Here is a 9781-nt window from a genome sequence, read left to right as displayed (position 1 = left end):
GGGCTTTAGACAGCTACGAGACAGACATCTATCTACAGGTGCTGGTCAACGAATTAGAATAATTTGAAATAGTGCTATCATGAAATTCTTTGAATGCATTTTTTGTGCAGAAAGCAAATCAGATGTTCACCGCACCTGTCCTACTCGTTAGACTAATCACAGAACTCGTTACCTGGAAAAAAATTTGCTCAGCTGAGCTTTCCAAAAGGCCCATTTAGGCCATTTAACTGTGACACTGTTGTTTTATTGAATTAGAATAATGGAGAAACCGTTTCATTGAATTAGAATAAATGCTCGAATTTTTGTTTTCTGTGAAGAGTGTTCACTGTGCAGTATAAAGTCAGGGTTGAGTAGAATTTCTAAGTTGTAAAATCAATCATGGGTAAGCAGCGCGACCTCTCAACTGGAATAGTGGCTCAAATTCAAGCCCTTCGCCAACAAGGCTTGACCCAAACTAAAATTGCTGAGCAGCTCGGCATCAGCCAGTCTTCCGTCTGCAAAGCTCTCAAGAAAAACTGCAGCAAGCGCACCAACTGTTCCGGCGTCCGAAAAACTTCTGCTCGCGACAACAAGCAGCTGAGAAAGATCGCAGTCAGCAACCGGTTCAAGTCCACTTCCGAGCTCACCGACTTGTGGAACAAGCAGACCGGCGCTGACGTCTCCAGATCAACCACTTACCGTCGTCTGCGCGAACTCGGCTTCAAATCTCGCGTTCCAGCAGTAAAACCGATGCTGAACAAGAAACAAATGGAGAAACGGCTGAAGTGGGCCAAAGAACACGGCGAGTGGACTGCTGAAGACTGGCAGAAAGTGGTCTTCAGTGACGAATCACACTTCTGCATCTCCTTCGGTGACCAAGGTCCTCGTGTCTGGCGTCGTGGTGGCGAAACCTACAACCACGAGTGCGTGAAAAGATCCGTCAAGTTTTCCCAGAGCGTTATGGTCTGGGGATGCATGTCCGCTCGAGGTGTAGGGAAACTCTGCTTCCTCAAGAAGACTGTCAATGCTGCCGTATATCAAGATGTTCTGGAAACGTTCCTGATTCCGACTGTTGAGGAACAGTTCGGCGAAGAAGACTTCATATTTCAACAGGATCTTGCACCGGCTCATGCGGCAAAGTCGACCAAAGATTGGTTCACTAAAAAACAGCTTGAAGTTTTGGCATGGCCGGCCAACTCGCCTGACCTCAATGTCATTGAAAACCTTTGGGCCATCGTCAAGCGGAAAATTCGCGACAGAAAGCCTACTACGCTGAAGCAACTGAAGCAGAACATCGCCGCTGCCTGGGAAGCTGTGAGTGCGGAAACTTGCGACAAGCTGGTCAAATCGATGCCGCGGAGACTTCAGGCAGTCATACAAGCCAAGGGGGCAGCCACAAAATACTGAGAAAGTGATGATTGTAATTATAATAAAAATTATTCTAATTCAATGAAACGGTTTCTCCATTATTCTAATTCCATAAAACAACAGTGTCACAGTTAAATGTGACAGTTCTGTGATTAGTCTAACGAGTAGGACAGGTGCGGTGAACACCTGATTTGCTTTCTACACAAAAAATGCATTCAAAGAATTTCATGATAGCACTATTTCAAATTATTCTAATTCGTTGACCAGCACCTGTATATGTTAGTAAGTATAAAAATCTTACTTAAAAAGTTTTAAATCTCCGACACAAACACATGAACATGAATGCAATTAAGTCGTGTGAAAGACTTTCACCTTCAAGAAAAAATACCGCCTGACATGCTCGTGAATGCAGCATAATAGAAAAATGGCAGATAACAAAGCAAGTTCAGCTGCGATGCCAGCAGAAGATCCTGCAGTGAAAAGTTGTTCCAAACTGTCAGACAATTCGTATGCATTCAAGAAAGAAACTGAAAATTTGGAGGATACAACGGGTGTCTGATGTATCCTTTATAGCCCTTAGTTTTCCAAAATTATAGGTAAAAAAAATCACAACGAAGCCATCATGAACAGTTAAACTGTTCCAAACATGTTATCAAAATGTTACTTTGAAAAGCATCTTAAGTTTCTAAATAATGTAGCAACACTAATAAATGTGGGGTCTTCTTCACTGTAAATCACAAACATAAACAAACACGTAATTGGGTGAGATGTTATAAAAAAATAATTTGCTTAGTATTAAAGAGACTCACAAAACATTATGGTTCAATAGAAATTACTAGTGTTTTGTGACAGATATTAGTGCTTTCAAAATCACCCTGGTCTCCACTTTTTTATACAGAGGAATTTTGAGGATGCAACTGGTGTATCCTTCATGGCCCTTAGTTTTATTAGTAAAATTATTATTTATATAATTATTATTTATTAGCATGTTAAGAAAAGACACAACATCATTATGTGATGTTTATGTGTGACATCTCCACGAATCTTGTTAGACATTTAAACATGAGATCAATAAGGTACTGAAAAGAAGAGTTCATAAGACAGTCATAACCAGGACCGGTCCTAACTAAACTACAAGCTTAGGCTTCAGAAAGCATCTTAGGTTTTTAAATAATGTAGAAACATAAATACATGTGGGTTCTTTTTTTACTGTCAATCATCAACATTAACAAACACATACAGTAATTGGGTGAGATGTCATTAAAATGAATTTGCTTAGTATTAAAGAGACTCAGAATACTTTCTTAAGTAGTAAGCCACACTGTTCTATAGAAAAGATTAATGTATTGCGGTAGATTTTAATGCCCTTAAAATCCCCCTTGTCTTCCATTTTTTTAATTTATACTCAATGACCAATGTACCTGATAAGATATTGCCCTAAAACATAAACAGGAATCCATTTAGGTCACAGCCTTGGCCTTGTTTTAAGACATGTGGGTGGTGAAAAAATTACTGTGTGTGCCTGATTGGCTTAACCAACCTGTCCATCATGGAGAAACCTTGCTGAAGGCTGGAGCAATGTAATGAAGGGCATGGGGGGCAAGAAAATAGATATCTGTTCCTATTAGTGGCTGTTCACCTCCAGTCCCTGGAGCATTTCTAAGAGATTGTTTTACAAACTGGTGTCCTCTTAGTTGTTCAGGGTTATTGTAGCCATTTTTCTTAGACAATTCTCCTTAAAGGTGCCATTGAATTCATTTAGCCAAGCTGCTTAGCAGCTGAATATGTGTGTTTAGTCATAGTAGTGAGGTGTTACACAATACTAAAACAGTTTTAATGTTTTAAAACCGTCCCCAGGCTATCAGCCTCTGGCTAACGTTAGCTGTACAGCTAATTGCTATTCACAACTCCCTGCACTTTCATTATATTGTAACCAATTACCAACTGGATGGCACAAAAATCTAGAACAGGTTAAAAAAACACTCTTTCTACCATTACTTAATTTGTTAAACATGCCTGTAACACATTGTATTGGACAGCTAAACATGCTTGGAGGAGAATGCCGATTCTGTAAGCTCTGATACATCAGCTATGAGATGCATGACTAGCATTGTGCTACATGAAATCAACCTAATCTGCTTAACAGATGACTAAATATGTGTGTGCTATAATAATAATAAGGTGCTACACAATGCTGAAACTAGAATTGTCCCCAGGCTATCAGCCTCTGGCTATCGTTAGCTGTACAGCTAATTGCTATTCACAACTCCTTTGTTGTTCGTTCGTTGTATTGTTACTTATTACGAACTGGGTGGCATAAAAATATGGAAAAGGAATAGAAAAAACTCTTTCTACAGTATTATTTCTTACTTAATCTGTTAAATCTGCCTGCTTGGAGGAGAATGCCAATTCTGCAAGTTCTGTTACATCAGCTATGAGACGCATGACCTGGCTAGCATTGCTCTAAATGATGGGAGGAGAGTGAAGGTCAACCTGCAACACCAACTGCACTGTCTAGAACTCATCCATCATTTACCTAAACCGCTTAACTGTTAAATAAATCTGTGTTAACCGTAGACAGGTCTAGGGCGTTTTCACAGCAAACTCTGGTTTACTTGTACCCTTGGTGCGGTTTCATTTAGTATGTGTGAAAACAGTCATCGCACTCGGGTGCGGATCAAAATAACTGCTCCAGAGTTCGTTTGGGACTAGACCGAGACCACCTCCTCTAGAATCACCCTAAAGACCTAGAATCTTCTCGTCATACTTACTTTCTTGCTCCCATGCCAGACAGCTTTTAACAAAATCATAAGAGAGACAATGTGCTCGCATGGTTTATTGGTCTGTATTTTGGTGCATTTAGATTTGTGCCTGTGTGAAACCAAACCAAACAGAAGGAGAAAATACTAGGAATTATTCCTCACTGCATGTTTACACTATTCAATTGATAAGTGCTACCACATAGAGGAATGAATCAGTAACTTTAGTAAATCAAAGACTGCCTATGTTTCAATAAAAATATTGTTATTGAATGACACAAATCAATAATGTAGCGATAGATCGCAATATCAATGTATTGTCCCACCCCTAATTACAATATCATTGATTTTTTATTTTATTTATTTAGTGCCTTTTACAACAGAAGTTGTCACAAAGAAGCTTTACAGAGTAAAAAAAAAAAGGTCCACGACTCTTATGAGGAGCATCACAGACATGCCAATTATTGTGGTGACGATATTAAGAGGAAGAAACCTTTGAAGTAACCCATCCCCCTTTGGGTCGACCCTCTCAGTACAAACAAATAACAAACAAATAACAGAACAAAACAACAGTACAGAAAGATAATCTAGCTATAGCTAATGTAACAGGTACTAATTTAGCGGGCAGTGGAGAGCCAGGCTGGGCAACATCAGAAACAGGGCACCTCGATACACATAAAAGAGATAGACAGAGAAAACAGAAAAGCAGAGAGATGGAATTAGTTTTAACTGGATTTATGTAAAACAGAGATTATAAAACATTATCAGAGTGTGATGATCTAATGACTCTGGCTGATCTGAATAAAACAACCTAACTAAAGGCAGAGAACCAGAAGGTAATATAGAGACGGAGTCACCCTGAAACACTGGCATCCATCTATTCCATCATCCATAATAGGAGATGAGGTCTCGCAAATAATCAGGAGCGAGCCCGTATAGGGCCTTATACGTTAACAGGAGATTTTTATAGTCTATGCGGAATTTGCCTGGAAGCCAATGCAGTACTAATAGGACTGGGCTAATATGGTCGAATTTGCTAGTTTTAGTAATGACCCAGGCTGCAGCATTTTAAACTAGCTGAAGATTATTTTAAGTTACTTGGGGGAGAATACCAATTCTGCCAGCTCTGTTACATCAGCTAACTGACATCTGCACTAGTTAGCATCAAGCTAAATGATGAGAGAAAAGTGAGGGTCATCCTGCAACATCAGTAGCACTGTCTGGGACTTCTGGGCCTTCTAGCTGTGTTGTCCCTGTGTACCAAAGCGTAACTACCCTATTACTGAGTTTACTCTCTTAGCTCCACATAGAGATATCACAGCCCATTCAGCTATATGGCAGCCATTACCATCTACAAAACAAGACCAAGTGAAACCAACCGAACTGGTCAGCTTCCAAGTGGCCAATTAAATTTGATGTGTAGCACTATGACAAGTGAAACAGCAGTCTACCCTGCATATATTAAAGATGTATGTAAAATCAATAGCGTATAATAAAGAAGTATTGAGGCGTATACTTGTCGAATGACATCACGTCACCAGTGCACAAGAAATACAGTGGCTTAATTCAAGACTTTAAAATAAAGCCAATTACTGATTTGTCTGGCGCCACTGGAGCCTGATGACCCTGTGGGTTGGCATAAAGTTCAGGTCTGCGGGTAGTAGAAGTCACTTTTGCCTCTACATGACTCGGGCTGGCATGTGGCACCAGGGTGAGAAAACTGTGACTGTGTTTTAGTGATTAAAAGTACTTTTTTTATTTATTTTTATTCGAACAAACCAGCACTGTTTTAACAAACACACCCTGAGATATGATATCTTTAGAGTCCCACTTCCACCCACTCCAACATGCTCCTGCCAAAATTCAGCAGCATGTGTCCCTATGACATTTTGGCTTGACCCTGCTTGCAGTTTGACATACTTCACAAATAAACTTTTTTCTTCCAAAATAATGTAGCCAGTGGACAGTCATTTCTTAGCATTTATCTCAAACATACATCATTTTCTCCTAAATTTGGAAGGTCAATTATTCCATCCCTATCCTTATCACTAGTAATTCCCACAACACTAGCAGAGTGAAGATAAGCACACGCCTCCTCCAACAATGTTAAGTCAGCCATCACCTTTTTACTGTATTTTGAACTGCTGCTGATCACTAGGAAGCATGCACACTTGGAGGAAAGCGCCAGATCCCCAGCTGTGATACATCAGCCACCATCATACTGGGATGATAGTGAAGAGAGGAGAGAGCAGCATCTACCCACCCAGACAGAGCATTGCCATTGTTATACTCGCTCAGACTCTGGCTGCTGATGGCAAGCACCATGATCCAGGATTGGAACCAGCAGCATGGAAAATACAGTAGTAAATAGCCCCTTTAAACATTCAATTATATATATAAAAAGGTGACCGACTATTTACACACACAACTTCTTTTCTGTAGCACTATAATTCATATTTAGAATGATCTTATTGTTTTTGTGTTGGTTGTTTAGTTTATTTTTTCTCTCAAATTTTCGCTAAAAATTCAGTAAAAAATTTTGGACACCAACACATAAAGGCAATGTTTTAGATACTGCTTTTGTCTTCATTTTAAAGGGACACATTCTTTTTTCAAAAGTGGACAAAGGGTGATTTCTGATTCAACAGAATGCAGGTGCACCACTGAGTGATTAAAACCCTGACAACAGTCAACAGTCAGCCACGCAATCATATGCACTCAGTGTGTGTACATCCCTGCTATTTAAACACACAAATAAATGCACTGCAGTGCACAAATACAGGTTTTGCATCAACAATGAACAAAATAAAGAATAAAATAACATTACTGTTCCCTTAAATGAGCTGCTGGTGTATCTTTACAGCATGAACCCACAGGTCAGTATCCTCTACTGAGATGTGCAAAAGAACAGTGCTGTTAAGATATGAATGTACCAAAGTCAGAGCTTACCTGGCTCATAAAGGGAATAACGACTAGAACACTGATTGGTTTATTTCACATTAACCTACACCTACATTCCCAAAACACACCTATGATTTATTAAGAGAATCAGCACTTAGTATTAGTGTAGTGTTTCGAGTCACTCAAGGCGTATTTTTGGCACCCAAACACACAATAACAAACACACACCAACACGCCCTAGATCAAGCTGTGCGATACGCTATTGAGTGGACGCCCATTGTATTTTACACGCATGCCCCAGAGACTGTGCAGGGAGTCCCAGGTGTTCCTCAGGAAATGCAGACCTCTACTGGGAGACCCTTTCAGCATTACTCTCCATGAAAAAACAGACATATAACTCATGATGACACTCCAAACAGGGTCATACTAAAATATATGTTTTCTCCAGTTCTATGGCAGGATACTGCCATGCTGTAAAAAATGTGTAGAATTTGTCTTTGAAACTATAGTTTGGATAACGTCAGCAAGTATTCATGTATTGTGTATATCAGAGAAATTATTCTCCCAGCCAGCTCTTCTCTCTGTTTATGAAAACTTTTAGCAAATGCTGCAGGGGCACGAGGTGGTGTCCTGTTGACATTTCGGTCGTCCGTTTTGTGCCAGACAGAACCTCTGAGGCCAGTGCAATTTATTGAGTGCTGTACCACAGTTATAAATGCTTTTACAGCAAATATAAAGTAACTGCTCTTTTGGTGTTCGTCTGGTTCTCTTTTGTTAAATCTGAGGCATCTGTCAGAGTGCTATTTCGTGTCAACTTCATAAACTCTGCCTCGTGTGACATCTCAGCAGAGGCCAGTCTGGACCGGCTGTCAAAATCTGGGCCTTATTTCTAGGAACAGACTTGCCTTTCTTCTCCGAAGCAAAGCTACAAATCTGACGACTGACTGCACGATGAGAACAGCAGAGCTGAAATAATGCTGCGGTGTTTACTGGAGTCATGGTAGACACAAATAATAATAAAAAAAAGGACTATTGTTACATTTTTGAAAATGTATTTTTGGCCTCTTGACAAGAAAAACACAGTGTTTCAAGTTCTCAAACTGTTATACGTTATAGATTAGTCTGTTGTCCAACAAGGAAAGACCTTTATATATCTAAATATATAAAATAAAGTGCATACTAATATACAGCCCAGGAGGAATAACAATAAACATGATAATATAGCAATAAATAGTCAAAGAAAAAAAAGAAAAAACAATCAGAATCAAGAATCTATTTTAGCTAGAAGTGGAGCAACAGCTTTAAGCTGTATTCAAATCTATGTCTTATTTATCTTTCTCATCATATCCACACGAAAAATAGAGCATTAAATATTATACAATACACAATTTCTAAGTACTAAACGATTTCTGACATCTATCATTATGCATATGTGCTCATTACTGTGTGACAGCAGATTGCATCGCATAAGCTCTAAACTCTTAAATATTTAATATCCAGTAGTTTACATTATTTGTACTGTCACGTCTGGTGCTGTAGGCACTCCTGATCCTTCCAAACGGAGCTCCAACGGATGTTTACAGCCAACAGCCAACAACAACTTCACTACCCAGAACGCACCACACGCTGACATCACGCACACACCTACGCACGTGACACCTCACCTGCTTCCGACAGGAAGCCCAGACTATTGATTACCCCAGGGTATTTAAGGGCGCTTTACAAACTCCTTGGTGCAGCGTTTTGTTGGTTCTACCTCATTACAAAGCGTTACTTATTACTTGTCTCTGATATTTTGTGTATGACCTTGCTTTTGTTGTTCTCAACGCCGATTTTTGGATTATCTCTGATTATGGATTTTTCAGTGTATGACCTGGACTGTTTCACATTTTTTGATTATTGGATTATCTCTGATGTTGGCTTCCCCGTGTTTGAACTCTGAACTGTTTCTCACTCATGGTATGGTTATTCCTACGTTGCTTCTGTTTGCCGGTGTTCTAAGTGTTTTTGTACAACTACCCGTCTCTCTGCCCTGTGTTTTAATAAATGACCCATTTTACTGTATCTGCGAGTGTCTGTATTCTGTGCACACCATGACATGTACATTATACAGCTCTGGAAAAAAAATAAGAGACCATTTAAAAATTATGAGTTTCTTTGATTTTACCAAGTTGAAATCCTCTGGAATATAATCAAGAGGAAGATGGATGATCACAAGCCATCAAACCAAGCTGAACTGCTTAAATTTTTGCACCAGGAGTGAATAGCATAAAGGTATCCAAAAGCAGTGTGTAAGACTGGTGGAGGAGAACATGCCAAGATGCATAAAAACCAGGGTTATTCCATAGGGGTGGGAATCGTTTACTATCTCACAATTCGATTCGATTCCGATTTTGGGGGCCACGATTCGATTCAAAATCGATTTTTGATTCAAAACGATTTGAATTATAAAAATTTCTGCTTCTGGCTTATGAATCTTATTGAAAAAAAACCCTCCATAATATACACTGGTCCTGGAGCAGGTAATGTGTTACAAAAACAATAAAATGTGCAGGAATGTGGGTCCTCAGTGACAGAGGAATCACTGGGATATCACAATGACGTTAATGAACAATAAATAAATAATAAATAACACTGCTTTATTACCAGGCTACTAGCGGTGGTGTGTAGGTGACGCTGCTGGGCTGATGTGATGATAGCAGTGGAGTGCTAAAGTTCAGGAGCAGCTGCTGATTAACTAGTTAATTTAAGGTCGTTGTATTTCTTCAGAAAGG

This window comes from Astyanax mexicanus, chromosome 2, assembly GCF_023375975.1.
Source record: "Astyanax mexicanus isolate ESR-SI-001 chromosome 2, AstMex3_surface, whole genome shotgun sequence".
Lineage (NCBI taxonomy): Eukaryota > Metazoa > Chordata > Actinopteri > Characiformes > Acestrorhamphidae > Astyanax > Astyanax mexicanus.
Note: the sequence above shows the minus strand (reverse complement) of the source record.